At 48.3% G+C, this 27,920-nt stretch overlaps 1 protein-coding gene, 2 long non-coding RNA genes and 1 pseudogene across 3 annotated transcripts in view; 3 read left to right on the top strand and 1 right to left on the bottom strand.

Annotated features, from left to right (window-relative positions):
* LOC116982245 overlaps positions 1–14,376 on the bottom strand; it is a 19,826-nt gene extending 5,450 nt beyond the window's left edge. The window contains exons 1-2 of the long non-coding RNA XR_004414417.1: positions 14,338–14,376; positions 8,622–8,623 (exon numbers count right to left, since the gene is read on the bottom strand). This is a non-coding gene — a long non-coding RNA (uncharacterized LOC116982245). The remainder of the gene's footprint in view (positions 1–8,621; positions 8,624–14,337) is intronic.
* Positions 1–27,920, top strand: part of LOC116982232 (zinc finger protein 850-like) — a gene marked incomplete at its 3' end in the record, with an annotated part of 210,034 nt that overhangs the window by 26,991 nt on the left and 155,123 nt on the right. The gene's annotated exons all lie outside the window — the stretch shown is intronic.
* LOC116982243 lies at positions 9,353–27,920 on the top strand. The gene is made up of 3 exons (XR_004414415.1): positions 9,353–9,436; positions 16,321–16,324; positions 27,910–27,920. It is a non-coding gene; the product is annotated as an uncharacterized LOC116982243 (long non-coding RNA).
* On the top strand, positions 25,349–25,499 carry LOC116982351 (annotated as a pseudogene).

The following is a 27,920-nucleotide window of genomic DNA, read 5'->3' as shown; positions in this document are numbered from 1 at the left end:
CAAATATAGATTTAGACCAATTCCAAACAAAGCTACAGTTGGGTGAATGGAAGGGGCAAGATTACCTCATTGTAATGAATTAAACACAAGTGTCATGAACATTAAACTACTTTCCCTGCAACAGGAGGTAACTAGGATGACTTTAACCAGGGGATGTAACCTGGTCTAAAACAAAGTACTGGAGCTACTCAGTGGGTCAGGCACCATCTGCCTGCCTGCAAAGGGAATGGACAGATAATGTTTCAGGTTGGGATCCTTCTTCAGACTGATGGAGTAGGGCAGAGAAAGTGGAAATGAAACTAACACTAATTGGTCACCTTCACAAAAGAGCAGAGAGGAGAGGAAATGGATTCTGGCAACAAACACTCAAACCAAATGCAGATTTAGACCAATTCCAAAACTACAGTAGGGTGAATGACAGGATTAATCATTTGTAATGAGGCTTCAAGTGTCATCAACATTAAACTACTTTCCCTGCAACAGCAGCCAACTAGGATTACTTTAACCAGGGAATGTAACCTGGTCCAAAACAAAGTGCTGGAGGTACTTGGCAGATCAGGCACCATCTACCCGACCACAAAGGGAATGGACAGATGCTGTTGTTTCCTGTTGGGACCCTTTCAGACTGATGGAGTCAGACAGAGAAAGTGGGATAGAGGTGGGAGCAGGGCAAAGCCTGTTATGTGATTAGTGGATACAGGGGAGAGGGTGATGGGTTGTGACATTGGCTAGAGGTGACAAGGAGACAAAAGATGCAACAGATGAGAAGAGTGAAACGTAAAGCTGGAGGGAGGGATACAGGTGGAAGGGGATAGAGTGGAATATGAGACTGGTTTGGGAGGTAAGCATAGAGAGGGAAGGAGCAGAGTGACCAAGGTGTTGAGGGAAGTGTTCACCCCAGGGTGGGGGTGCAGGGAAAGAGGGTGTTCCCATCACTGGGGTGCAGGGAAAGAGGGGGTTCCCATCACCAGGGTGGGGGGTGCAGGGCATGAGGAGGTTCCCATCACCAGGGTGGGGGGTGCAGGGCATGAGGGGGCTCTCATCACCAGGGGGGGGGGTGCAGGGAAAGATGGGATTCCATTCACCAGGGTGGGGGGTGCAGGGAAAGATGGGGTTCCCATCACCAGGGTGGGGGGGGGGTGCAGGGAAAGATGGGATTCCATTCACCAGGGTGGGGGGTGCAGGGAAAGACGGCGTTCCCATCACCAGGGTGGGGAAGGGGGGGTGGCAGGGAAAGAGGGGGTTCCCATCACCAGGGTGGGGGGTGCAGGGAAAGAGGGGGATCCCATCACCAGGGTGGGGGGGGGGGTGCAGGGAAAGAGGGGGTTCCCATCATCAAGGGTGGGAGGGTGCAGGGAAAGAGGGGGTTCCCATCACCAGGGTGGGGGATGCAGGGAAAGATGGGGTTCCCATCAGCAGGGTGGGGGGGTGCAGGGAAAGAGGGGGTTCCCATCACCAGTGTGCTGATTTCCCACCTCCATGCCACATTTCCCTTGTATCCCCTCCCATGTCCCATTCACCCATAAACCTCCCTCTGGCTTCATCTTCCACACCTCTACCCTTCTTATCCAACATGTTTTATCACTTTCTTCTGCTTCTTCTATGTAGTGTTTTTTGGCGGTTGGCAAACAACTTTTTAGTGCATTACCGCCACCAACTGGCATGGAGTGTGGATCAAACAACACCATTACATATACTAATAACCTATATCCTTCCGAACAAATTGGTTACCCTAAGAAAAAGCAACAGGATTTGATAGCACTTATATGAACTCCCTTGCAAAATATCTACCAAATCAAATTGTACTCTTTCTTTTCTGAACTGCTCACTCATCCGTCCTCTCTCCTCCTCATACCTCTCACAATGTATAATGACATGCTCTATTGTCTCTTCTTGCCCACAGAATTCACATCTGCCTGTATTATGCTTGCCTATTATAAAAAGTGTACTGTTCAGACCAGTGTGTCCAAATCTAATTCTTGAAATTACTCTTCTCTTTCCTGTTTTTTCCTGCACATCTCATTTCTCCCACTTTCCTCTGGACTCTGTAGAACCACCGTCCTTTCCGCTCTTCCTCCCATTGCTTTTGCCATCTTTCCTTCAGTCTTTGCTTAATAATGTCTTTGATTTCAGTTTTACCTATGTTAATACTTAAATCAATCTTACTTCTTTTTGTTACCTCTTTTGCTACCTTATCTGCCATTTCGTTTCCTCTAATGCCAATGCGTGCTGGTACCCATAAAAATATGACTGTAAGCCCCATCATTTGAATTCTGAATAGTGTTTGTTGTATTTCAATCAAAATGTCTGGTCTACTGTCTGAATGGCTGTGCTGTAAACTCTTTATTGCTAAACTTGAATCTGAACAAATAACTGTCATAAAGGCCTAGTATCCTCGACCCACTGTACCGCTAACAATATTGCAATCATTTCACCTGTGTATACTGAGACCTCATTATTGATCCTCTTCCCTACTTTGATGTGAAATTCTGGTACAATAAATGCTACTCCTACTTTATCTACTGAATCTTTTGATGCATCTGTATAAATTTGGACAAAACTGTAGTATCTGTCAATGTATTCCTGTATGATGACTGAATTATACATATGTTGTTTATCCTTGTTTTTCTGTTCTAATATTGTAAAGTCTACTGTTGCATCTGGAAGTATCCAAGGTGGAATTGAAGGTAATGGAACCGTTGGAACCACATTTAATTGTGCTATGCTGATTTGTAATGCTCTCTGGGTCACTGTCCATCCCAAACTTTTTGTTTCCCTTCTCTCCTTTTCCCAGCATGGTTTGACAGTAACTTGTGCTGGGTGTTCTTGACTGTGGCCCTGTAGGTTAATCCAGTAATTCAATGAAAGCTGTATCCTTCTCATCTCTAGAGGCATCTCCCCTATTTCAACCTGTAATGCTGCTGTTGGAGTTGTTTTTATTGCACCTGTACATATTCTCAATGCCCGATATTAAATGTTGTCTATTTTCTTAAGAGAAGTACTTGATGCGGACCCATACACCACACAACCATAATCTAACACTGATCTAATTAACTCAGTGTATATAGCCTTCAAAGCTGTTCTATCTGCCCCCCAATCACATCCAACTAAACATCTCATTATATTATCTTCTTACATTTGTCCACTACGTTCTGAATATGAACCATCCATGTAATCCTCTCATCAAACCATCAACCTAAAAATTTATAGTATTTTACTCTCTACAATTCCTGGTTATATAATTTTAGTTTAACCTCACTACCAATTTTCTTCCTAGTAAAAAACATTATCTTTGTCTTTTCCACAGAAAATTTGAATCCCCGTTTATATGACCACTCTTGTACCATTATTATAGCCCTCTGTAGTTTCTGCACAATAAACTTCACATTTCTCCCCCTTTTCCAGATTGCCCCATCATCCGCAAACAGTGAAACTCCCATTTCATTTACAATTTCTTCATATACATCATTTATCATTACTAAAAATAGTAAAGGACTTATTATGCTCCCTTGAGGTGTTCCATTTTCAATATCTAATGTTCCTGAGTATTGATTTCCAACTCGTACTTGTATTGACTTCCCAAACCCGCAAGGATGTGTTGACCGCACGGATTTATATTAAATTCGTTTCCTCCTTGCTTCATTCCAGCTACAGGTGAATATTGATTTGTGAGGTGCGGCCTGTAGTTCTGTGAGATGCAGCGATCAGTATCTGCGGGCAAGCAGCTGCCTGTCCACAAGGTGCATTAATCCTCACATTACTCAGAACTGGGAGCGGTCTCGCTGCTGAAACCACGACCAACCGGTTTGACAATCTATTATTATATACTGTGAATAATGTTCTTTTAAAATCCTGTTAACCCTTCCTGCGGGCAGGAATGCAGTAACACGGAGAGGATTTGAATATAACCTGGCTGTAGGAATTCTGTCTGCGCCATTCCTGGAAAAGTCTCCGTCGTCCTCCTGCCCGCAGTTACTCACTATGTTTATTTATTACATAAAGACTGGTGACAGAACTCTGCTCTCCAGAGTTCAGTACAGACGTCTCTAGCCTTGTGAGGGAGTATGTCAATGGATACAATTTAAGCGCACAGCAATCTTCTTCCTGCTATATTTTTAATGGTTTCATTAACGTGAGTCTATCGCGGAACCATTATCTTTCTGTGTTCACCTCTGATCGCAGCTAAAGCCACATACATGAACTGTTCTGATGTATCGGAGATCACGTTTCTCTTTGCGGGTTGTTTTATTTGTGGTCGGGTAATCTCGGGCTGATTAACCGTGTGCGGGATGAAGACGGACAACCGACCCGCGCAGCGTATTCACCCGGCAATGATCCGAAGAGTTCGCTCTCCACTCATCGAACTGGATCACAAGTCCGGTCAACTGGGATTACAGTGTAAGTGGAAAATACCAATGGAATAGAATGGGTTAAATCCCAGTAATCCAAGTCGCATGGTGTCCAGTGACTGCTTAGTAATGTCTGTGGGAGGCGGTGAATACGCGGACTTGGCTGACTGTTGGCTAATGGCAGCAACAGTGGGCAGAGCGAGTGCGAAAACATGTTGCCTGGGATGCCGCAGACAGAATTCCAACAGGTTGTGTTAACATCCGGCTCTGTTCCAGCATTCCCAGCAGCAGAAAGGGTTAACTAGAATTGATTCCGGCCCGAGGTTCAGGTTCCACCCACTCTCACAGAGCTACCGGACCAGTGGTCTAGGACGGGTCAGAAAGCGGGAAGAAAGGGAGTGGGGCAAATGGAGGAAACATAGAAACATAGAAAATAGGTGCAGGAGTAGGCCATTCGGCCCTTCGAGCCTGCACCGCCATTCAATGTGATCATGGCTGATCATCCAACTCAGTATCCTGTACCTGCCTTCTCTCCATACCCCCGATCCCTTTAGCCACAAGGGCCACATCTAACTCCCACTTAAATATAGCCAACGAACTGGCCTCAACTGCCTTCTGTGGCAGAGAATTCCACAGATTCACCACTCTCTGTGTCAAAAATGTTTTGTCTCATCTCGGGCCTAAAATACCCGTTTTTTTTCTCTCATCTCGGGCTTAAAAGACCCTTATCCTTAAACTGTGACCTCTTGTTCTGGAGTTCCCCAACATCGGGAACAATCTTCCTGCATCTAGCTTGTCCAACCCCTTAAGAATTGTGTACGTTTCTATAAGACCCCCCCCCCCCCCCCCCCAATCTTCTAAATTCTAGCGAGTACAAGCCGAGTCTATCCAGTCTGTCTGAAACATCGGCAGCAACGTCAAATACGTCAAAGACAAACGTATCGTAAGTATTTTCTGCCTTGATTTCCGTGTAGATCTCACAACTTCTGCCTTTGCTATTCCATTCGGGCCAATGGGGCGAGTGTTTTTGTTTTAATTGAACGAATCCCAAGCTGTGAATCTGATCCGCCCGAGGCATTGGGAGGTTGTAAGCAAAGATCTTTGGTTCTCAGCTCCGCCCTGTGTGTGAATGGTGCTGCCCGCCGCAGTACGAGTTTCACCTCAAACACCCCTCACCTGTAACGCGACAGAGAACCGCATTACAGCGGAAATTTAATAAAATGGTCCATCGGAAATGTACTCTATCTAATAAACGTCATTAATGTCACCAAGTGTGTCCTTCAGAAATGTTAAAGAACATATTTAAATCCATTGTATTTACAGCTGACTAACACTGTGTTGCCGAACCGGTTGGATTTGGTCTCAGCAACTAAGGAATGTAGGTGTTGGAATCCATCCCGTGTACAGGCAGGTACTTGCACACATACACTGAGCTGTGAGTCTCACACAACGACAGCCCCTAAATCAATAACCATATAACAATTACAGCACGAAAACAGGCCATCTCGGCCCTACTAGTCCGTGCCGAACACTTATTCTCCACTAGTCCCATCTACCTGCACTCAGAGCATAACCCTCCATTCATTTCCCGTCCTTATACCTATCCAATTTATTTTTAAATGATAAAATCGAACCTGCCTCCAGCACTTCCACTGGAAGCTCATTGCGCACAGCTACCACTATCTGAATAAAGGGTCCCCCCTCATGTTACCCCTAAACTGTTGTCCCTTAATTCTCAATTCATGTCCTCTTGTTTGAATCTTCCCTATTCTCAATGGAAAAAGCGTATCCACGTCAACTCTGTCTATCCCTCTCATCATTTTATAGAGCTCTATCAAGTCCCCCCTTAACCTTCTGCGCTCCAAAGAATAAAGCCCTAACGTATTCAACCTTTCTCTGTAACTTAGCTGAAACTCAGGCAACATTCTTGTAAATCTCCTCTGAACACTCTCTATTTTGTTGACATCTTTCCTATAATTTGGCGACCAAAATTGTACACCATACTCCAGAATTGGCCTCACCAATGCCTTGTACAATTTTAACATTACATCCCAACTTCTATACGCAATGATCTGCTTTATTAAAGGCCAGCACACGAAAAGCTTTCTTAGTTCTCATGTGGAGCTTTCTCAGTTTGATTTTAAGCCTCGTCGGACGCTGAAAGGCCCCGCGAACGGGCCGATTCAGCCCTTAGACAGCGTCTGATGAAGTCCGGATTACAAAACATGTGTGGGGGGGGGGGGGGGGGGGGGGGGGGAATGTCCCCCACCTCTCAAAGCACGAGGGGAAGTGGGGGAGGGGGGTGTTGGCCACCTCTCAAAGCACGAGGGACGTCCCCCCCCCCCCCCCCCCCAATGATTTCCGTCCACTGGTGACATGCGTGTTGTTGCTGTGGTCTGTTACCACGGTATGATTCACCGCACCTTTACTCTAGATTCAGGACACTGCACTGTGCCTGGGAAAGTTTTACGTGGATAGGTCAGTGGCAGTAAATAATATGGTGTTTGGAGCAAAGTAGGAACATTGTAATATGTTTTGGGAATCACGATTCAATTATAATCATGTACTCCGTCAGTTGATAATGTATCCAAAGTGGATGCAGAACTCACTTCATTTTCCACTTCTGAAGACATGCGATAATTAAATTATTCTGCCACTTCCTCACAGTAACTCCAGTTCCAGTCTAAAACCTGGATCCCTCTAACATAACGTAAATTAAGTGTTTAAAAAGATCCGTGAGGAATTAAACAATCACTTTCTGTCGGTTTTCAGGCAAAATTATGCAATCATCTTCGAAGGTACACAAAATTGCTGGGGAAACTCAGCGGGTGCAGCAGCATCTATGGAGCGAAGGAAATAGGCGACGTTTCGCGCCGAAACCCTTCTTCAGACTCCGAAACGTCGCCTATTTCCTTCGCTCCATAGATGCTGCTGCACCCGCTGAGTTTCCCCAGCAATTTTGTGTACCTTCGATATTCCAGCATCTGCAGTTCCCTTTTGAACACAATCATCTTCCAGTTCTCTGAGGAGATAACATTTAGAATAAAAAAGCGGGAATTAGTTGATGCGTTGAATTTGCAATTTCAGATGGCTTTGCCGGTCGTTGTGTGAGCCTAGATAGTCTATGACCTTTGGAGGACGGGTTGATTGGATCAGATATTGTGTGTGTTGGTTCACCAGGTAAAGTTTTCCTTCGCATGCAATTGTTGCTTGACGATTATCTTAATATTGTTCATTCCAGAACCACAGAATGTTGGAACGCTTGTCATCATCATGGCTGAAGGTAGCGATTGGGGAGGAGATGCAGGGACATCTACATCAAGTCAACAGAAAGGTTTGACGAACCGTCTGTGAAATATAAATGTTGTGCTGACAATGGGCGTGGAGTTGCTGCAAACACTGAGGTTAACAAAAGAAGTGGAAATAGGGAAGGGGCTGAGCAGAGACAATTTACATCTGCAGTGACCGCACAGTCACATGTGGACGGATGCAGGAACTGTGTGATAAATCGCCACATTTTGGTTCGTTATCACAAAGGTTAAGTCAGAATATCAGTGTCCAGATTCATGGGTCATACTGTGCAGAAATTGTTCTTTGAACCAAGATGAGTGTGCCAGCTGCCAGTCCCTCTACACTCAAATGCTTTCTGAAAGTCAAATTCTCAAATGCTTTCTGAAAGTCCAGGTACACTATATCCACTGGCTCTCCCTTGTCCATTTTCTCAATTGCATCCTCAAAAAATTCCAGAAGAGTAATCAAGCATAATTTCCCTGTTGTAAATCCATGCTGACTCGGACCGATCCTGTTACTGCTATCCAAATGTGCCGCTATTTCATCTTTTATAATTGACTCCAACGTCTTCCCCACCACCGATTTCAGGTACGAAGGTAAGCTAGCCAAGAATATAAAGCAGGATAGTAAAAGCTTCTTTAGGTATGTGAAGAGGAAGAAAATATTTAAGACCGATTTCAGGTTAACTGGTCTATAATTCCCTGTTTTTTCTCTCCCGCCTTTCTTGAAAAGTGGGATAACATTAGCAACCCTCCAATCCACAGGAACGAATCCTGAATCTATAGAACATTGGAAAATGATCACCAATGCATCCACGAATTCTGGAGCCACTTCCTTACGTACCCTGGGATGCAGACCATCAGGCCCTGGGGATTTATCAGCCTTCAGTCCCATGAGTCTACCCAACACCATTTCCTGCCTAATATTGATTTCCTTCAATTCTGAAGATCCCAGATCCTCTGGCCACTACTATATCAGGACGACTGTTTGTGTCGTCTTTAGTGAAGACGGATCCAAAGTACCTGTTCATTTCATCTGCCATTTCCTTTTTCCCTATAATAAATTCACCCTTTTCATTCTTTAAGGGTCCAACTTTGATCTTAAATATTTTCTTCCTCTTCACATACCTAAAGAAGCTTTTACTATCCTGCTTTATATTCTTGGCTAGCTTACCTTCGTACCTCATCCTTTCTCCCCGTATTGCATTTTTAGTTATCTTATGTTGCACTTTAAACTTTACCCAATCCTCTTGCTTCCCGCTCATCTTTGCGATGTACTTCTTCGCTTTAATTTTTATACTGACCCTGACGTCCCTTGTCAGCCACAGTCGCCCCTTTCTCCTCTTGGAATCTCTCTTCCTCCTGTTGGCTATAGGAGAGGAGCGTCCGGTGGGGGTTGGGATGGGTGAGGTCGCTGAGAACAAATGTGGGACCAGACAGAGGGCCAACAAAAACGGGGACCTAGGGGAGGTCATGGATAACGAAGGTGGGCCCAGAGGTGGATGGTGAAAACAAAGGGACACACACCAGGGATGAAAATGAAAGGGGACCCAGCGTTGGTGGGGGGGGGGGGGGGGGGGTGTGGCAACGTGCCGTGGCAGGTGATATTTGATTAACGCGGCGACTCTTGTGTACGGCCAAGGTGAGGTCTGCTGTATGATTTCACCGGGTTTTGTGCACAACAAAGCATTTCACTGCACCTAGGTACATGAGAAAATCATTGAATATTGTGATTGAAGGATGATCTTATAGAGATGCATAAAACAATGCAGGGAAATAGAAAGGGTGTATGCACAGGTATTTCTTTCCTCACAGTAGAATAATCTAAATGGCGGAGGCTTAAGGTGAGAGGGGAATCATTTAATAGGAACTTGGCGGTTAACATCTTCACACAGAATGGTGGGTTTCTGGAACAAGCTGTCCGGTGTGGCAAATAAAGTGGGCATAATAATAACATGTCATAGAGTTATAGAGTGATACAGTGTGGAAACAGGTCCTTCCGCCCAACTTGCCCACACAAGCCAACATGTCCCAGCAGCACTTGTCCCACCTGCCCGCCTTTGGCACATACCCCGCCAAATCTGTCCTATCCATGTACCTGTATAACTGTCTTTTAAACGTTGGGAAAGTCCCAGCCTCAACTATCTCCTCTGGAAGCTTGTTACATACAACGTGTGTGAAAACGTTACCCATCAGATTCCTATTAAATCTTTTCCCCAAAATACATTTGGACAGTGTGGTTTAGAGATATTATGGTCAAACCGTGGATTGATGGGGGATTTTGGTTAGGTTGAAACAAAGGCCTGTATTCTTGCTCTGTATTTAAGACGACCATTAACTTCCACTTGCCCCAGAATGTCAGCTCGGATTGCTGCCGGCTATTCCCAACCTGTGGTTTTCTTAATTTGGAATTGTTCTGCAACCGGAATTATTATTATTTTTTCAGGTGGGAAATTTACTCAAGTGGGCAAGGTCCTCAAAAGACTTTGGCCTGGCACCTCATCAAAGAAAGATGGTCAGAATACAGGAACACCGACAGAAAAGCAAAGTCGGATTGAGAGCAAAACTTTTATGGAATGTGAAGCCGCCGAAGAGGAAAGGGAACAATATCAGTCCCGAGAGAGAGGAATAGGAGACGTGGTTCACGGCCCTGGAACTGACCCAAGTGGTGAAATCCATCATGACCGAGATTCACCAAACAAGGAATCATCGAGTATCATCCAAGGAACAGGTGAGTGAAATTGTAGTGGAGTGGATGCTGCAGAATGGTGAAGACTGTAGGGACTGGGAAGAGAAAAAAACAAAGGGGTTAGGGCGAGGGGAAACAGGAGAGAGGAATAGTGGTGGAGAAGTGTTGTTCTGACTAGGCTCGTGACCAATAGTATTCTGCAAGGATCAGTTCTGGAACCTCTGCAATTTCTAAACATGTCTATGATTTGGACAAAAACGTTGGTGATCGAGTTAGTAAATTCAAAAACAATAGAACTATTTGCAGAATTGTGGATCATGAGGAAAGCTGTCAAATGATCCACTAGAATACACATCAGTTGGAAATATGGTCTGTTAAGGCAGACAAACATTGGATTGTTTTATCTGAGTAATGAAGGCTGAGTGGAGGCCCAATAGAAGTACAGAATATAAGGGGCATAGATATTGTCAATCTTGTTCCCAGGGTGGGGATGTCTCTGACTGGAGAGAGGAATGTTTAAAGGGGACAGGATGGACTAGCTTTTTACACAGACGTTGGTCGCTTCCTGGAAGGTCCCGCATGAGGAGGTGGTGGAAACGCTGTTTAGGCTAACACATGTCTGACACAGTCAGGGAACAGAGGGATCCAGTCCATGAGCAGGTAGATGGGATCAGATCTAATTGTCGTGATATTGCTGGTGCAGACATGGGGCATCAAAGGGCCAGTTCCCATGCTGCACTATTCTATGTTCCATGTATTATCTCCAGGTTTGGCTTCATAAAGTCATAGACTCGTACAGCAAGGATAAAGTGCCAGCGTGCTCAACCTCTCCATGTTACTCAGGCCCTCGAGTCCTGGCAACATGCTCTTCAATCATAAAAATAAAACATAAGATGCAGGAAGATTGTTTCCGATGTTGGGGAAGTCCAGAACAAGGGGTCACAGTTTAAGGATGAGGGGGAAATCTTTGAGGACCGAGATGAGGAAAACATTTTTCACACAGAGAGTGGTGAATCTCTGGAATTCTCTGCCACAGAAGGTAGTTGAGGCCAGTTCATTGGCTATATTTAAGAGGGAGTTAGAGGTGGCCCTTGTAGCTAAAGGGATCAGGGGGTATGGAGAGAAGGCAGGTACAGGATACTGAGTTGGATGATCAGCCATGATCATATTGAATGGTGGTGCAGGCTGGAAGGGCCGAATGGCCTTCTCCTGCACCTATTTTCTATGTTCTAAATGGAAACAATGGCGAAATATGGATTGAGAACGGCTCAATGTAATATTTTGTCATAAAACTGGGGGATTTTGAAAGAGCATTACGTTGCGAGGTGGCAGATAACCAGATCTGGAATGTACACCTCACAGGGTGGAAAGGGTTTCACCTTCCAGTGAAAGCGGTTCTGATTTCTACATCCTTTGTTTGACAAAGCTCGCTGGCTTCACCCATGTAATCAATGTTATTTAGTACTAGGTACGTCTCTGTAACCTTGTAGTTAAGTACTCAGGTCCTGTACTTAAGGCTCCAACAAATGATCAGGCCTTTGGACTAGGCCCACAAGTGGAATTAGACTGGGATTTCTTCAGAATGGAGTCAGTTGAGTGGGAAACTAGACGTACAGAACAAATCACAGCCGGCACCGATGAGTCAAGAAAGGTGGAGCCCACAATGGTCCATTGTTGGCCACGGAAGATGTGATAATGAAGGGATACAAACAGTGAAACTAGCAAGACGTCTATGGTGGAGGAAGAATGGAGAGAGAGGGAATGCAAGGGTTACTTGTAATTACAGAAATCAATCTTCATACCGCTGGGCTTTATGTGAATGAACAATGAAGATGTGTAGGAAGGAACTGCAGATGCTGGTTTAAACCGAAGACATACACAATTGGCTGGAGTAACTCAGCGGGTCAGGCAGCATCTCTGGAGAGAAGGAATGGGTGACGTTTCGGGTCGTGACCCTTCTACAGACTGTTTAGGGATAAGGGAAACGAGAGATATAGACGATGATGTGGAGAGATAAAGAACAATGAATAAAATATATGGTAAAAAAGTACAGATGATAAAAAGGAAACACGCTATTGGTAAGGGGGGGGGGGGGGGGGGGTGTAGAGAGGCAGGGGGGATGCCGGGGTTACCTGAAGATGGTTGGTCTTAAAACTGAAGGGATAAAAAATCGTCTTGAGACTTGGCCCAAACATGGACCAAATAACTGAATTCAAGTCTTGAGGCGATACATGCTGGGATGCATCACCTCACAGTCCTGATTGAAGACGATTGCAAATATCTCAGTCATGCCAATACCACATTTCACCCATTATTAATCAATAATCAATACATACGAGGGAACCGATAAGAATGAACGTTCCAACAAACCAATCTGTTTCAGATGTAAGAAAGAACTGCAGATGCCGAATAAAATCGAAGGTAGACACAAAATGCTGGAGAAATTTAGCGGGTGAGGCAGCATCTATGGAGAGAAGGGATGGGCTGCGTTTTGAGTCGAGATCCTTCTATGGGTCTCGTCCCGAAACGTCACCCATTCCTTCTCTCCATAGATGCTGCCTCACCCGCTGAGTTACTCCAGCATTTTGTGTCTACCTTCAATCAGTTTCAAGATTGCTTTAGTTCGTTTGGTGCTCGACCAATATCGTACGTTGAGCTGCTGGTCAGTGAGGTTCACGAACATAGAAATGTGTTACATCTCCGCACGGCTCCCCACGGCTTCAAGACTCAACGATAGATTCAATATTTTCACGTAATTAACAAACCTGCCTCGCATTCTCGGCATTCAGTTTACCCCCTCCTTTAGTAATTTCCAAATCATCCGCCCCTCTTTTTCTGCACCACCACATGGTCACGTTTACCGGGGTTTTATTTTGTCAGACGGCTCTTGCATCCTTCAAACCGAGTCAGTGAACTTTAGGACCCGGGGAAGCCCGGAGATCAGGACCCGCCGCCCGCGGCGATCTTTTCAATCTTTATATTTTCACTAAAGTAATTTCTGTTCCTTTACCGGACGCGGTTAACGTGTTAAAATGAACGGATCGACAGACAGACAGCTCTGATTTCAGTTGCTGTTTATTTCACTCTTCCCACATTTACATTCCCTCTGGTTTTATTTCCGCGCTCACTGGGGTTTGTTTCACGACGAGGAATTTGTGGATTAAATGGGAGCCGTTCGTTCAGCGCCGACCTGTTGTCCACCGGGTTTCTGCCCCAGGGTACCTGAGCCCCGCTCCTGACGCCGGTGCCGGGACCCGACCTTTTTACACTTCAGCAGCGGAAACGGGAGCAGATTCTCATCTCATCTCAAGGTTAAAGTTTCTCCATGAATTGATTCCCAGTGAAGGTGGGGAGATGGGACTTGGTGTCCGCGGAGTAAAATGAAACTGTCCGGGACTCGTAACTGAGATAAACACCCACCCTTCCGGGGATGCGACGGGCGCGGAGACGGGATTGAGTGGAGGTGAGTGCCTTAAACACATTATCCCATCGTCTGATGCTCCAGACTCCAGTCTCCGGGGTCAGTGTGCCTGGTCTCTTCCTCTCCACAGACTCTGCTGCGACTCCCAGACCCCAGGCCCGACTCCCCGCCACCTCCACCTCCCAGTAATGTCTCCCCAATGTGAATACCTCCGATCCCAGCACACACCTCCCACCTTTTGGGTTTGGTTTTCTTAGTTGATTGCTTATTCCGGAGATATAGCACAAGTACTTTGTGTTTTAATTGTAATTTAACATCTAGCCGAGCAAGTGACTGCTGTGAACAGAGCTGCTGACAACTAGGGAAAGTCCATGTGACAGCTTGAAAAGACAGCCGGCAGGAGGAAATGGACACCACTGGAGCTGTTATGGGTTAGCACCTCATTGTAGCAGTGGTGTAGTTTAGGGTTAGGGTTAGGGAATGTTAGGGACCCTAATTAAAGTGTCCATTATTCATATCACTCTTTGTATCGAACTAACACAGAGCGATCTTTAATGTAACTGAACAAATAAATGATATCAACATGACCTTGTGGAATACCACAGGACATTTCACACAACGCTCTGGTCAATAAATACAGGTGATCGAATTTTGCAACTTCCGGTGCCCCATCTGCCACTGACAACGTGTGTTCCTCATCACTAACCCTGTAAATATAAGCAGCTGGGTTACAAAATGAACTACAGCGAGCTTCTGAGTTACTTTATAAAATTATGTATGGTTTCAGATAAGAACACCTCCTCTTCCGACTAATTTCCTCCTGAAATCAAACAAACACAAAGTTTTATTGATTTACACTGACCATACACAACCGAACAGTATTTTCTATTAACTGTTGCAAGTTGCTGGAACTTCTCCACTAACACTGGAATTTTACACGTTTACACTGGAATTTAGTAGGATGAGAGGGGATCTTATTGAAACCTATAATATTATTAAGAGTTTAGACACGCCAGAGGCAGGAAACATGTTCCCGATGATGGGGGAGTCCAGAACCAGGGGCAACAGTTTAAGAATAAGGGGTAAGCCATTTAGAACGGAGATGAGGAAACACTTTTTCACACAGAGAGTTGTGGTTCTGTGGAATTCTCTGCCTCAGAAGGCAGTGGAGGCCGTTTCGCTGGAAACTTTCAAGAGAGAGCTGGATAGGGCTCTTAAATATAGCGGAGTCAGGGGATATGGGGAGAAGGCAGGAACGGTGTACTGATTCGGGATGATCAGCCGTGCTCACAGTCAATGGCGGTGCTGGCTTCAAGGGTCGTATGGTCTACTCATGCACCTATTGTCTATTGTCTATTATGGTTGAGTCTTGAAGCCGTGGGGAGCCGGGCGAAGATGTAACAGATTTCTATATTCACAAACTTCACTGACCAGCAGCGCAACGCACGATATTGATCGAGAACCAAAGGAACTAAAGCAATCCTGAAACTGATTGAGTGACGTTTTGGGACGTCATTAGAAGATGCTGGATAAAATCGAATGTAGACACAAAATGCTGGAGTAAGTCTTAGAAGGATCTCGACCGAAAACGTCATCCGTTCCTTCTCTCCATAGATGCTGCCTCACCCGCTGAGTTACTCCAGCATTTTGTGCCCAGCTTCAATGTTGTCCAACATCTGCAGTTCTTTCTTACATCTGAAACTGATTGGTTTGTTGGAACGTTCATTCTTATCAGTTCCCTCGCATGTATTGATTATTGATTAATAATGGGTGAAATGTAGTGTTGACTTGACTGAGATATTTACAACCGTCTTCAGTCAGTTCTATCAGGTGATGCATCCCAGCATGTATCGCCTCAGGATTTGAATTCAGTTCTTTGGTCCATGGTAGAGCCAAGTCCACCCCACCCCCACCCCACCCACGTCACACTAGCTTCTCGTTTTCACCGTACAAACAGCTAACAATAGCTTGTTTCCTTTTATCATCGGTACTTTTTTTGCACATATTTTATTCATTGTTCTTTATTTCTCCACATCATTCATCTATATCTCTCCTTTCCCTTATCCCTAAACAGTCTAAAGAAGGATCTCAACCTGAAACCTCGCCCATTCCTTCTCTCCAGAGATGCTGCCTGACCCGCTGAGTTACTCCAGCCAATTTTATCTATCTTCGGTTTAAACCAGCAGCTGCAGTTCCTTCCTACACATCTTCATTGTTCATTCACATAAAGCCCAGCGGTATGAACATTGATTGCTGTAATTTCATGTAACCCTTGCATTCCCTCTCTCTCCATTCTTCTTCCACCTTAGAGAGTCTTGCTAGTTTCACAGTTTGTATCCCTTCATTATCACCTCTTCCACGGCCAACAATGGACCATTGTGGGCTCCACCTTTCTTGACTCATCGGTGTCGGCTGTGATTGGTTCTGTACGTCTAGTTTCCCTCAACCGACTCTCATTCTGAAGAAGCCCCAGTCTAATTCCACTGGTGGGCCCAGTCCAGAACAAGGGAGACCTGGTCATATGTTGGAGCCTTAAGTACAGGACCTGAGTACTTAACTACAAGGTTACAGAGTCGTACCTAGTACTAAATAACATTGATTACAGGGGTGAAGCCAGCGAGCTTTGTCAAACAAGGGATGTGGAAATCAGAACCGCTTTCACTGGAAGGTGAACATTCCAGATCTGGTTTTCTGCTGTAAAATTGCTGTAAAAATGCAATGTTCTTTCCAAATCCACGAGTTTATGACAGAAAATATTACATTGAGCCGTTCTCAATCCATATTTCACCATTGTTTCAATTTGTACCCAGCCTTAGTTTAGTTTAGTTTAGAAATACAGCGTGGAAACAGGCCATTCGGCCCCACGCACATTAACACTATCATACACAGAACCCACAGGGGACAATGTTTTATATCAAACGTGTACGTCTTTGGAGTGTGGGAGGAGACCGAAGATCTCGAAGAAACCCACGCAGGTCACGGGCAGAACGTATAAATTCCGTAATCGGGATCGAACCCGGGTCTCCGGCGCAAGCATCTGCTGGCCTGTAAGTCTCACTCGGGCTCTGTACAACTCCATTGTCTATTGTTCTCTCAGCCTCCACCATCCCTTGCAGCATGCTCCAAGTATTCATCTCTCTCTGTGTAAAAATAACTTGCCCCGCTGTGAGCACTTCTAAATCTTTCTTCTCTCACCTTAATTGCCCTCCGGCCATTGATTCCCGTTCCCTGGTGAAAATTCGACGGCATTAATTCCATAATTTGCCTCATGGTTTCACATGCATCTACAATACATGAATTGTGTGGGTGCGTGTGCGTGTGCGTGTGTGTGCGCGCGTGCGTGTATGTATGTGTGTGTGGGCGCGTCTATGTGCGTGTGTGTGTGGGCGTGTGCGTGTGCGTGTGTGTGTGTGTGCGTATGTGTGGGCGCGTGTGTGTGACCACAGTCTCCTACACTCCTTCATCAATCCCCACCCACTGAGGTTCTCTGTCTCTCTCCGTTCACCCGCAGACTCTGTGACCTTGGACTTGGAAACAGCGTGTTGGGAATTCGAGGTGTCCAACGATCGGAAGAGCGTGAGGTGGACCGGGACACAGAGGAGTCTCCCTGACAACGGCAAGCAGTTTACAATCTGGCCTTGTGTGCTGGGATCGGAGGGATTCACCTCGGGGAGACATTACTGGGAGGTGGAGGTGACGGAGAACTGGGGCTGGTGTGTGGGAGTCGCCGCCGAGTCTCTGGACAGGGAGAGAGACATCAACCTGAGGCAGGTGACTGGGCTCTGGTCCGTGGAGCAAGTTGGTGACGAGTTTCGTGTGAACTCCTCTCCGAAACCCCGTCTCCTCACCGATCCCATCCCAGAGCAGCTGGGAGTTTATCTCAGTTATGAGGCAGGGATAGTCTCATTTTACAGCGCGGACACCAAGTCCCATCTCCACACCTTCAGTGGGAATAGGTTCACCGGGAAAATGTACCATTTCTTCTGGACTTGGGATGGAAACCAGTATCTGAGAATCTGCTCCGGTTCCACTCTGGATCTGTAGATGTCTTTGGTCCCGGGTCCAAAGTCAGGAACAACTTCTATTTCAAGGTCCAATAGACAATAGGTGCATTAGGCCAACACCGTCATTCAATGTGATCATGGCTGATCATCCCCAATTCCCGTTCCTGCCTTCTCCCCGTATCCCCTGACTCCACTATCTTTAACAGCCCTATCTAGCTCTCTCTTGAAAGTATCCAGAGAACCGGCCTCGATCACCCTCTGAGGCAGAGATTTCCACACACTCTCTGTGAGAAAAAGTGTTTGCCCATCCCCGTTCTACATGGCTTACCCCTTATTCTTAAACCGTGGCCGCTGCATCTGGACTACCCCAATGTCGGGAACATGTTTCTTACCTCGAGTGTGTCCAAACCCTTAATAATCTTAGAGGTTTCAATAAGATACCCTCTCATTCTTCGAAACTCCAGAGTGTACAAGCCCAGCTGCTCCATTCTCTCAGCATATGACAGTCCCGCCATTCCGGGAATTAACCGTATAAACCTCCGCTGCACTCCCTCAATAGCAAGAATGTCCTTCCTCAAATTAGGGGACCAAAACTGCACACAATACTCCAGGTGTGGTCTCACTAGGGCCCTGTACAACTGCAGAAGGACCTCTTTGCTCCTATACTCAACTCCTTGTGACCTTAACAATTAATCATTTTGGGGGTCAAATGTGGGGCAGAAACCCCATTCGCAACAGATTGACACGAAACAAGTTACATTTAACCACCAAATTATAAATTGTAAAGCCACAAGGAACTTGGAAATAGAATTGGTCAAAAAAAAGGCATGGACATTTAACAGAATTAGGGTATGTCAATGCAATATTGTTTAATTGTATCTCCACCACCTCGATCAACTCAGACTTGGAGTTACCTACTACTCTTTTCACAGATACTGCCTGGCCTACAGACTTTTTGTATCATTGTTTGCTTTTCTTTCAGATTTGTGACACCCACAGTATTTCTTCGATTTTTATAGCCCCCTACAATAAATCATTATTACGAAAAATCTGAAGGGATTATGAAGTGTGTGCAGATTCAGATTGGGACGGGGAGATCTTCCTGTAGCCTTCCTGGAGCTATGCAATCGAAATGTGGTAGCCTACACCCTGTCTGGAATGCTAAGCAATTGAATGTGCTTGCCTGCACCCTGCCTGGAATGGAATTTCAAGGAATAGTCATGAGTGAGCTGCCAGCCACCAGCCCTGAGTGACTGAGCTGCCAACCCACCAGGCATGAGTGACTGAGCTGCCAACCCACCGGCCCTGAGTGACTGAGCTGCCAACCCACCAGCCCTGAGTGACTGAGCTGCCAACCCACCGGCCCTGAGTGACTGAGCTGCCAACCCACCAGCCCTGAGTGACTGAGTTGCCAACCCACCAGCCCTGAGTGACTGAGCTGCCAACCCACCAGCCCTGAGTGGCTGAGCTGCCAACCCACCAGCCCTGAGTGACTGAGCTGCCAGCCCAGCAGACATGAGTGACTGAGCTGCCAACCCACCGGCCCTGAGTGACTGAGCTGCCAGCCCACCAGCCCTGAGTGACTGAGCTGCCAACCCACCGGCCCTGAGTGACTGAGCTGCCAGCCCAGCAGACATGAGTGACTGAGCTGCCAACCCACCAGCCCTGAGTGGCTGAGCTGCCAACCCACCAGCCCCGAGTGACTGAGCTGCCAACCCACCAGGCATGAGTGACTGAGCTGCCAACCCACCGGCCCTGAGTGACTGAGCTGCCAACCCACCGGCCCTGAGTGACTGAGCTGCCAACCCACCAGCCCTGAGTGACTGAGCTGCCAACCCACCAGGCATGAGTGACTGAGCTGCCAATCCACCAGCCCTGAGTGGCTGAGCTGCCAACCCACCAGCCCTGAGTGACTGAGCTGCCAACCCACCGGCCCTGAGTGACTGAGCTGCCAGCCCAGCAGACATGAGTGACTGATCTGCCATCCAGCCAGGCCTGTGACTGAGCTGTCAGCCCAAGAATCCATTCGGTTCACAATGTCCATACTAGCCCTCTGGTAACCAGTCCTTTCGGCCCACTACACCCATACTAGCGCTTCAGGAAGCTCCCCCACCCCGCCCACTGGCCACTAATATTGGAATTGGGGGAGACGTGGAATATTATGCTGGGGGTCCAGCCCTCCCGTGTGAACATGGGAACCAACGGGTCCCACTTGGTCTATTGCCTTTTATGTGCCTGAAGAGAAAACTGAAGGGGACTAGCCCCCAAAACAAGCATAAGCTAAAGATGGCTGCAATACAGGCCTGGCAGAGCATCACCAGGTCCTCATTCAGACTGTCTCCATGGAGGTGAAAGTCGTGTTTCCCCCAGGTCCGCATTTGGTGGCCACCAATCCCAAAGAAATGAAAGCAGGGATTCTCCTTGTCGCCCCCCGCACTTGAGATAGACGGTGACTCTACACGTCTGCAACTTCTTCCCTATTGAGGAAAGTACATATTTATTTTAAATATTTAACTACCACAAATAAGTAGACTATTCCTTCACTGCTCTGAACTCCCTAACTGATTATAAAATTACCCAAGATTTATAAATCAAAACACAAAGTGATGGAGTAAGACAGCGGGCCAGGCAACAGGTTGAGGTAAGAAGGAAGGGCAGATGCTGGTTTACACAAAATATAGACACTAAGTGCCTGTGTAACTCAGTGGGTCCAGCACCCCCAGGGTAGGTGAGACACCCCCTACCACTGCCAAGTCCCCAGCAGAAACGGGGAACAGGGATGTGGACAGCCCAACCACCTCGAGCCCCCAAGTGCCAGGAGAACTCCAGCACCAAGCTCAGGAGGGAGAGTCGATGGAGGAGGGGGGAGAGCAGAATTGGACAACGGTGACGTATGGAAAACACCAGAGGGGACAGCACAAGGAGCAGAGGCCAGAAGGGGTTGGCAAGCCCCAAAAAAAAACCAAAACACGATCTCTCTCCCTGACAGAAGGCAGCAACCTCTCCTCGTCGGAGGATGAGGCGAACGGGAAACCCCACAGGAAGAAAACCGGGGAGGAAAGGAGAAGGTCCAGGCCCATTGTCCACCAGCACCAGGAGACCGAGAGCAGAGCAGCGGTCGAGGGGCTCCAGCCCCAGGACATCGGGAGCAGAGCAGCGGTCGAGGGGCTCCAGCCCCAGGACATCGGGAGCTGAGCAGCGGTCGAGGGGCTCCAGCCCCAGGACATCGGGAGCAGAGCAGCGGTCGAGGGGTTCCAGCCCCAGGACATCGGGAGCAGAGCAGCGGTCGAGGGGCTCCAGCCCCAGGACATTGGGAGCAGAGCAGCAGCCGTTGGGCCCCAGCCCCTGGAGACCGGGACCACCGCAGCAGCCGATGGGCCTCAGTTCCGGGCAACCGGGAGCATTGTAGCGGCCAATGGGCCTCAGCTCCGGGCAACCGGGAGCATTGTAGCGGCCGGAGGTACACAAAATTGCTGGGGAAACTCAGCGGATGCAGCAGCATCTATGGAGCGAAGGAAATAGGCGACGTTTCGGGCCGAAACCCTTCTTCAGACTGACTGTATCTGCATTGTAGCGGCCAATGGGCCTCAGCTCCGGGCAACCGGGAGCAGTAAGTCTGTCACCGTGGCCCAGCCACGAGAGACGGGGAAGCGGCGCACCCAGAAGGGGGTGAAACGAGCAGCCCCCCCCAACGACACCTTGGGTTACGACACGGGAAACCCAACCCGTTGAGGATGCCGGGTACCTGAGCCCAGGAAAGGTGAGGCAATTCACCGAAGCGGTGGGCATGAGGGAACACGAAAATGGTCAGTGACTCTAAAAGACAATGGAGCTCAAACTGGCTTCTTTAAACGTGCGCAGTGTGAAGAGCACTGCACGATGTGTTAATGCCTTACAGTACCTGGCCAAGGTCAAGGCAGATGTGACTTTTCTCCAGGAGTGCGGGTTGCCGCACCTCCGCTGCTATCGGAGGTGGTCGCGATGGTGGCCCCACGGACTGTCGGTGTGGTGGGGGGCAATGACTGTCGTGCTTCCGGCCTGGGGAACTTGCTGCGGGGAGGGAACTTCACCATCACTGAGGTCAGGGAGGTGGTTGCGGGGCGTCTCCTCGTGGTGGATGTTATGTACCGTGGTTTTCCGCTCCGGCTGATTAATGTGTATGCCCCACCCGTGCGGAGCGAGCGGCTGGCCGTTCTCCAGCAGCTCCCAGTGCTGTTGGCCACGTCCCGGCAGCTCGTTCTGGTCGGTGACTTCAACTGCATCATTGATGCGGCTGGACGATCCGGCAGTGCCGACAACAGACTGGACAGCACGTCCAAGTTTCTGATGGAAATGGTAAAAGACGCAAAGCTGCACGACGCCTTTAGCGACCCTGCAGGCGGGTCCCAGCCGCGGTTCACCTGGTCGAGATCGGACGGTTCAGCCCGATCCCGGATAGACTTCGTCTTCACCACGAAGGCCGTCACGGTGAGACACACCGACCTCACGCCGGTATTCTTCTCTGACCACTGCCTCCTTCAGACTTCCTGTCACCTACAGGAGGACCGGAAGGCAGGCAGAGGGACGTGGAAGTTAAACTTGAAGCTGTTGACCCCAGAGAACGTTGAGGAGCTAAAGAGGGACTACGCACGTTGGAGAACGGTGAGGCCCCTCTTTGACTCCCCGACACTCTGGTGGGAAGCAACCAAGGAGAACATTAAGAGGTTCTTCATAGTTAAAGGGGTTCAGAGAGCAAGACAGAGTCAGAGGGAATTGTGCCAACTCCAGACAGAATTGCAACAACTGCTCCTTCTGCAGTCGAGGGGGGTGGATGTGAGGGAGGAACTTAGAGAGGTGAAGGACCGGCAAGCTCGGCTCTTTACCTCTGAATCCTCCAAGATCATCTTCCGATCCAGGGTCCGCCATGTGGAGCAGGATGGGACGTGCTCACGTTTCTTCATCCATAAGGTTCACAGGGGGAGCTCTGTGATCAACAGCCTTAGGGAGGAGGACGGCTCGGTAGCATCCTCGCAGACAGACATGCTGAGGGTCTGCAAATCCTTTCACACGGATTTGTATGACAGAAAGGCCACAGACAGCACCGCCTCCCAGAACTTCCTGTCCTCTATCACGGAGGTCTTAGAGGACAGCAAGCGGGAGAGTCTGGACCAACCACTGACCCTAGAGGAGCTGACTGGCTCCATCCGCTCCTTTGACTCGAGTAAAACTCCCTGAAGCGATGGCTTACCGGCCGAGTTGTATTCGGCTCTGTGGGACTGGGTTGGCCCGGACCTGCTGGAAGTGTACAACGACATGCTTCTAGCCGGCAGCATGTGAGACTCCATGAGGAAGGGCAGCATCACCCTAATCTACAAGCAGAAGGGGAAGTTGAAGGATATAAAGAATTGGAGACCCATAACATTGTTGAAAGTAGATTACAAGATCTTGTCTAAGGCCATCGCCAACCGGGTCAAGTCTGCTCTGGGACAGGTGAACCACCCAGACCAAACCTGTGCTGTACCTGGCAGGAAAATCTCAGACAGCCTAGCGCTGCTGAGAGATACCATCGCCTACGTGCAGGACAGACAGGTGGATGCCTGCCTAGTCAGCTTGGACCAGGAGAAGGCCTTCGACAGGATATCGCACACGTACATGAGGGACGTGCTCTCCAAAATGGGTTTTGGGGAGGGAATCCGAAATTGGATCAAACTGCTCTACACCAATATCCGTAGTGCAGTCCAAATCAATGGGTGGGAATCAGACAGTTTCCCTGTAAGGTCTGGAGTCAGGCAGGGTTTCCCTCTCTCCCCTGTCTTGTTTGTCTGCTGTATTGAAGGATCCATCAGGAAGGATGCGAGCATAAGAGGAGTGACATTGCCAGGCAGTGGGGACATTCAAGTCAAGACCTCCCTGTACATGGACGATGTCGCCGTCTTCTGCTCGGATCCAAGGTCGGTCCGCAGATTGATCAGCATCTGCGACCAGTTTGAGTCGGCCACGGGAGCCAGGGTGAACCGCAGGAAGAGCGAGGCCATGCTCTTTGGCAACTGGCCCGACCGGTCTTCCGTCCCCTTCACCATCAAGCCTGACTTCTTGAAGGTGCTGGGGATCTGGTTCGGGGGGGCTGAGTCGAGTAACAAGAATTGGCTGGAGCGGATAGCCAAGGTGGGGAAGAAGCTGGAGCTGTGGAGGCAACGCACCCTCTCCATAACCGGTAAACATTTGGTCATCAGGTGTGAGGTGCTCTCGGGGCTGCTGTACTTGGCACAAGTGTGGCCTGTCCCTCCCTCCTACGCCACGGGGATCACCCGGGCCGTCTTCCAGTTCATCTGGGGGTCGAGGATGGACCAGGTGCGACGGGCCACCATGTACAAGTCGGCAGACAACGGGGGTAAAAGCGTGCCCAACGTCGCCCTCATCCTGATGGCCACCTTTGTGTGTGGCTGCATCAGGCGGAGTGTAGAGCCAAGGCACGTGGGCACCAAGTGTCACTACCTGCTGAGGTTCTACCTGTCCCCGGTGTTGCGAAGGATGGGCCTGGCGCAGATGCCACGCAATGTGCCAGTCAGCTGGACATTGCCGCCCCATCTGTCGTCTGTGGAAAGGTTCTTCCGGACCAACACCTTTGACCACAAGTCCATCGGGCAGTGGTCAGCACGGAATGTCCTGCAGGCACTGCAGGGAAATGACTCGATGGATCCGGTGGCGTGGTTCCCAGAGCAGACTGCCCAGCTTGTCTGGCAAAATGCCTCATCGCCAGAACTGACCAACAAGCACCAAGACCTGGCTTGGCTGGCGGTGAGGGGAGCCCTCCCAGTTAGATCCTTCCTGAACCGTCGGAACCTCACTACCAGCGCACGCTGCCCTCGGGATGGCTGCTATGGGGAGGAGACGGTTGCCCACCTCTTTGCAGAGTGTGGATTTGCAAAAAGAGTCTGGAGAAGTATGAAGGGGTCCCTGGAACGATTTATCCCGAACAGCTCCGTCACAGAGGACTCTGTGATTTACGGACTGTTCCCAGGGACACATTCAGAGACTGACATCGAGTGCTGCTGGAGGGTCATCAACTCGGTGAAAGATGCTCTTTGGTCTGCCCGAGCGTTGCTCACCACCCAGCAGAGCGAGATGTCCGTCAGGGAATGTTGCCGACTGGCCCACTGCAGACTGCAGGAGTACCAGCTAAGGGACTCGCTGAAGCTTGGTGCAGCCAACGCCAAGGCTCGGTGGGGGAGGGCCACAGTCTAGGGTCCTTCCGCTGCTGGACATGGGGAGGGGGTGGGGTAGGTATGGTGGCGACGACCCTCAAATTAAATTAAGGGAGGGTATCCCACACCAGGGGGCCACATGAGTGGCACGGGTGGGGGACATTTTTGTGGAAATTAAAAGACATAAACTGTATTGAACAATCTCTATAGCCTACAAAAATGTCGGATGGAATGTTGGCACTGTGCACACATTGTATATATTTATTACTTGGACAGGGGGCCACAGAGGGGCACGGGGTGGGGGACAGTTTTGGTGGAATTTGACAAATGTAAAAATATTGTACTGAAAAAAATTTGTAGTCTCCGAAAATGTCGGATGAATTTTTTGTTCGAATGGTTCATGAATTGTATATATTTATCAATTGAATAAAGTCTATTTTGAAATTTAAAAAAAAGGTTCTCCCAGGACGAGGCTATCCCATTGCACTTCGGGTGCGCTAACGCCTGCGATGTCCCCAAATGCGGGATAATCGACTGCAACATTTGTGGTAGTGCTCGCGCTCTCCCCTGATTTCAAAATTAAAAACAGAGTTAATGCACACAAACACTAAATATGCTGGAGAATCACTTGTTCTGCGGTGGAGTTACTGCCTCACAGCGTCACAGACTCGGCTTCCATTCGGACCACGTTGTTATCTCAACCCGTTACATGCGTGCGTTTTCTCCGGGTGCGCCGGTTTCTCCCGTTTCCCACACGTGCAGGTTTGGGGATTAATTTGCTTCTGTGAATTGTTCTCTTCAACTTCTACATGTGTGCATTAGAGAGCATGTTGACTGGTTGCATCATGGCCTGGTTCGGCAACATGAAATGCCCAGGAGCGAAGAAGACTACCAACATTTGTGAACACTACCCAGTCCATCACGGGTTCTGACCTCCCCACCATCGAAGCGATTTTCCGGGGTCGCTGCCTCAAAAAGGCAGCCAGCATCATCAAAGATCCACACCACCCTGCCCACACATTCATCTCACCACTGCCATCGGGTAGAAGGTACAGGAGCCTGAAAACTGTTACGTCCAGGTTCAGGAACAGCTTCTTCCCAACAGCCATTAGGCTATTAGACACCACAACCTCAAATGGGCTCTGAACAACATAGACTATTATTATTATTGCACTGTTTTTTTTTGTTTGTTTGTGTGTGTGTGTGTGTGTGTGTGTGTGTGTGTGTGTGTGTGTGTGTGTGTGTGCGCACAAACCCTTTCCCCCATTTTTATATTGTTTACAATGTACTGTGTTTTACTCCTTTTGTATTTTATTTAGTTCACATGTTTAATCAATAATGTTTTATTATTCATGTTTTATGTGTCATTCCTAACTGTCGCTGTATGTCGTTGTCACTTGTGGGCGGAGCACCAAGGCTAATTCCTTGTATGTCAATACTTGGCCAATAAACTTATTCATTCATTATCTCACATATTCTGTTGTGCTGCTGCAAGTAAGAATTTCATTGTTCCACCTGGGACATATGACAATAAAACACTCTTGACTATATTTCCATTCTGAATAAAGTTTATTTTGGAGGGAAAATATCTGCTGACAGACAGGCGGTTGTGGCCCTTTCTCTCCCGCTCGTTCTCGTTCTCCTATAGCGCCTCTGAATAGGCTGGGAGTGGGAGACCGTTTGAGCATCGGTGCTATTGGCCATCACTAATCACACACCGTACCTCCCGTTTCCCTTTCCACTCACTGAAGAAGGGTCTCGACCCGAGACTTCACCCATTCCTTCTCTCCAGAGATGCTGCCTGTCCCCGCTGAGTTAGCCCAGAATGTTGTGACTGATGTCACACACGCCATTCCTTCACTAATGATGATCCATTGAACAAATGCGCAAAGACACAAACCCACACTGATATTTATACTAGTCTATTGCGACGCGAAATTTGGGGATTAAATACAACCGGTTCAGCGCCATCCTGTTTTCCGCACGGTTTCTGCCCCACAGCCAAAGACAGCCTCTCAGCCCCGCTCATGACGCCGGTCCCGGGACCCGACCCTTTTACTGATTCGAGCAGGGAATGAAGCATATCTTCAGCCATTGATTTTCATCCCAAGCACCAAAGAAGGGATACATTTTCCCCACTAATTTATTCCCGGTGAAGGTGTGGAGGTGGTACTTGGTGACCGCATCATAAAATGAGACTGATCCCGATTCGTAACTGAGGTAAACTCCCACCCTCCCGGGAACGGGACCGGCTGAGAGGGGGGTCTGGGAAGAATTGCTTGCGGAAACCTCCTCGTGATATCTCTCGATGGTCCAGAATCCTTCCTCTGGTTTCAGGTCGACCCATCTCTTCCTCTCCACAGACTCTGCGGCGACTCCCAGACTCCAGCGGCGACTCCCCGCCACCTCAACCTCCCACTAATGTCTCCCCGATGTGAATCCCTCCGATCCCAGCGCTCAGAGACATTCCATAAACCTCTTCCTGTTGTGCCGAGGCTTCTCCTGACCCCGGTCAATCTCACATTCATCAGACTCCCGGACACCTCGAGCTCCGGATGCGCGCTATCCTCATCCAGGGTCACCGAGTCTGGGGGCAGAAGCAGATAATTAGAGGGTCTGTGGTATGTGAGGATTTGTGGGTTAATATGATCACTCTAATAGAGAGAACCAGGTGGGCCGCTACGGTGAGGGATTGGAGCTGGAATTCTTGAACATTGGTCCCAGGGACCTCCTTCTGCTGTTACCGAGAAGATCTGCAAATGATAATAGACAATAGGTGCAGGAGTAGGCCATTCGGCCCCTCGAGCCAGCACCGCCATTCAACATGATCTTGGCCGATCATCCACATTCAGTACCCTGTTCCTACCTTCTCACCATATTCCCTGACACATCTACCTTTAAGAGCTCTATCTAACTCTCCCTTGAAAGCATCCAGAGAATTCCACAAGAATGGCTGGTGATCCTTCTTAAAGATCTCCCCAAG

This window comes from Amblyraja radiata, chromosome 16, assembly GCF_010909765.2.
Source record: "Amblyraja radiata isolate CabotCenter1 chromosome 16, sAmbRad1.1.pri, whole genome shotgun sequence".
NCBI classification, from domain to species: domain Eukaryota; kingdom Metazoa; phylum Chordata; class Chondrichthyes; order Rajiformes; family Rajidae; genus Amblyraja; species Amblyraja radiata.
The sequence above is the reverse complement of the archived record's forward strand: the minus strand, read 5'-3'. Positions and strand labels throughout refer to the sequence as shown.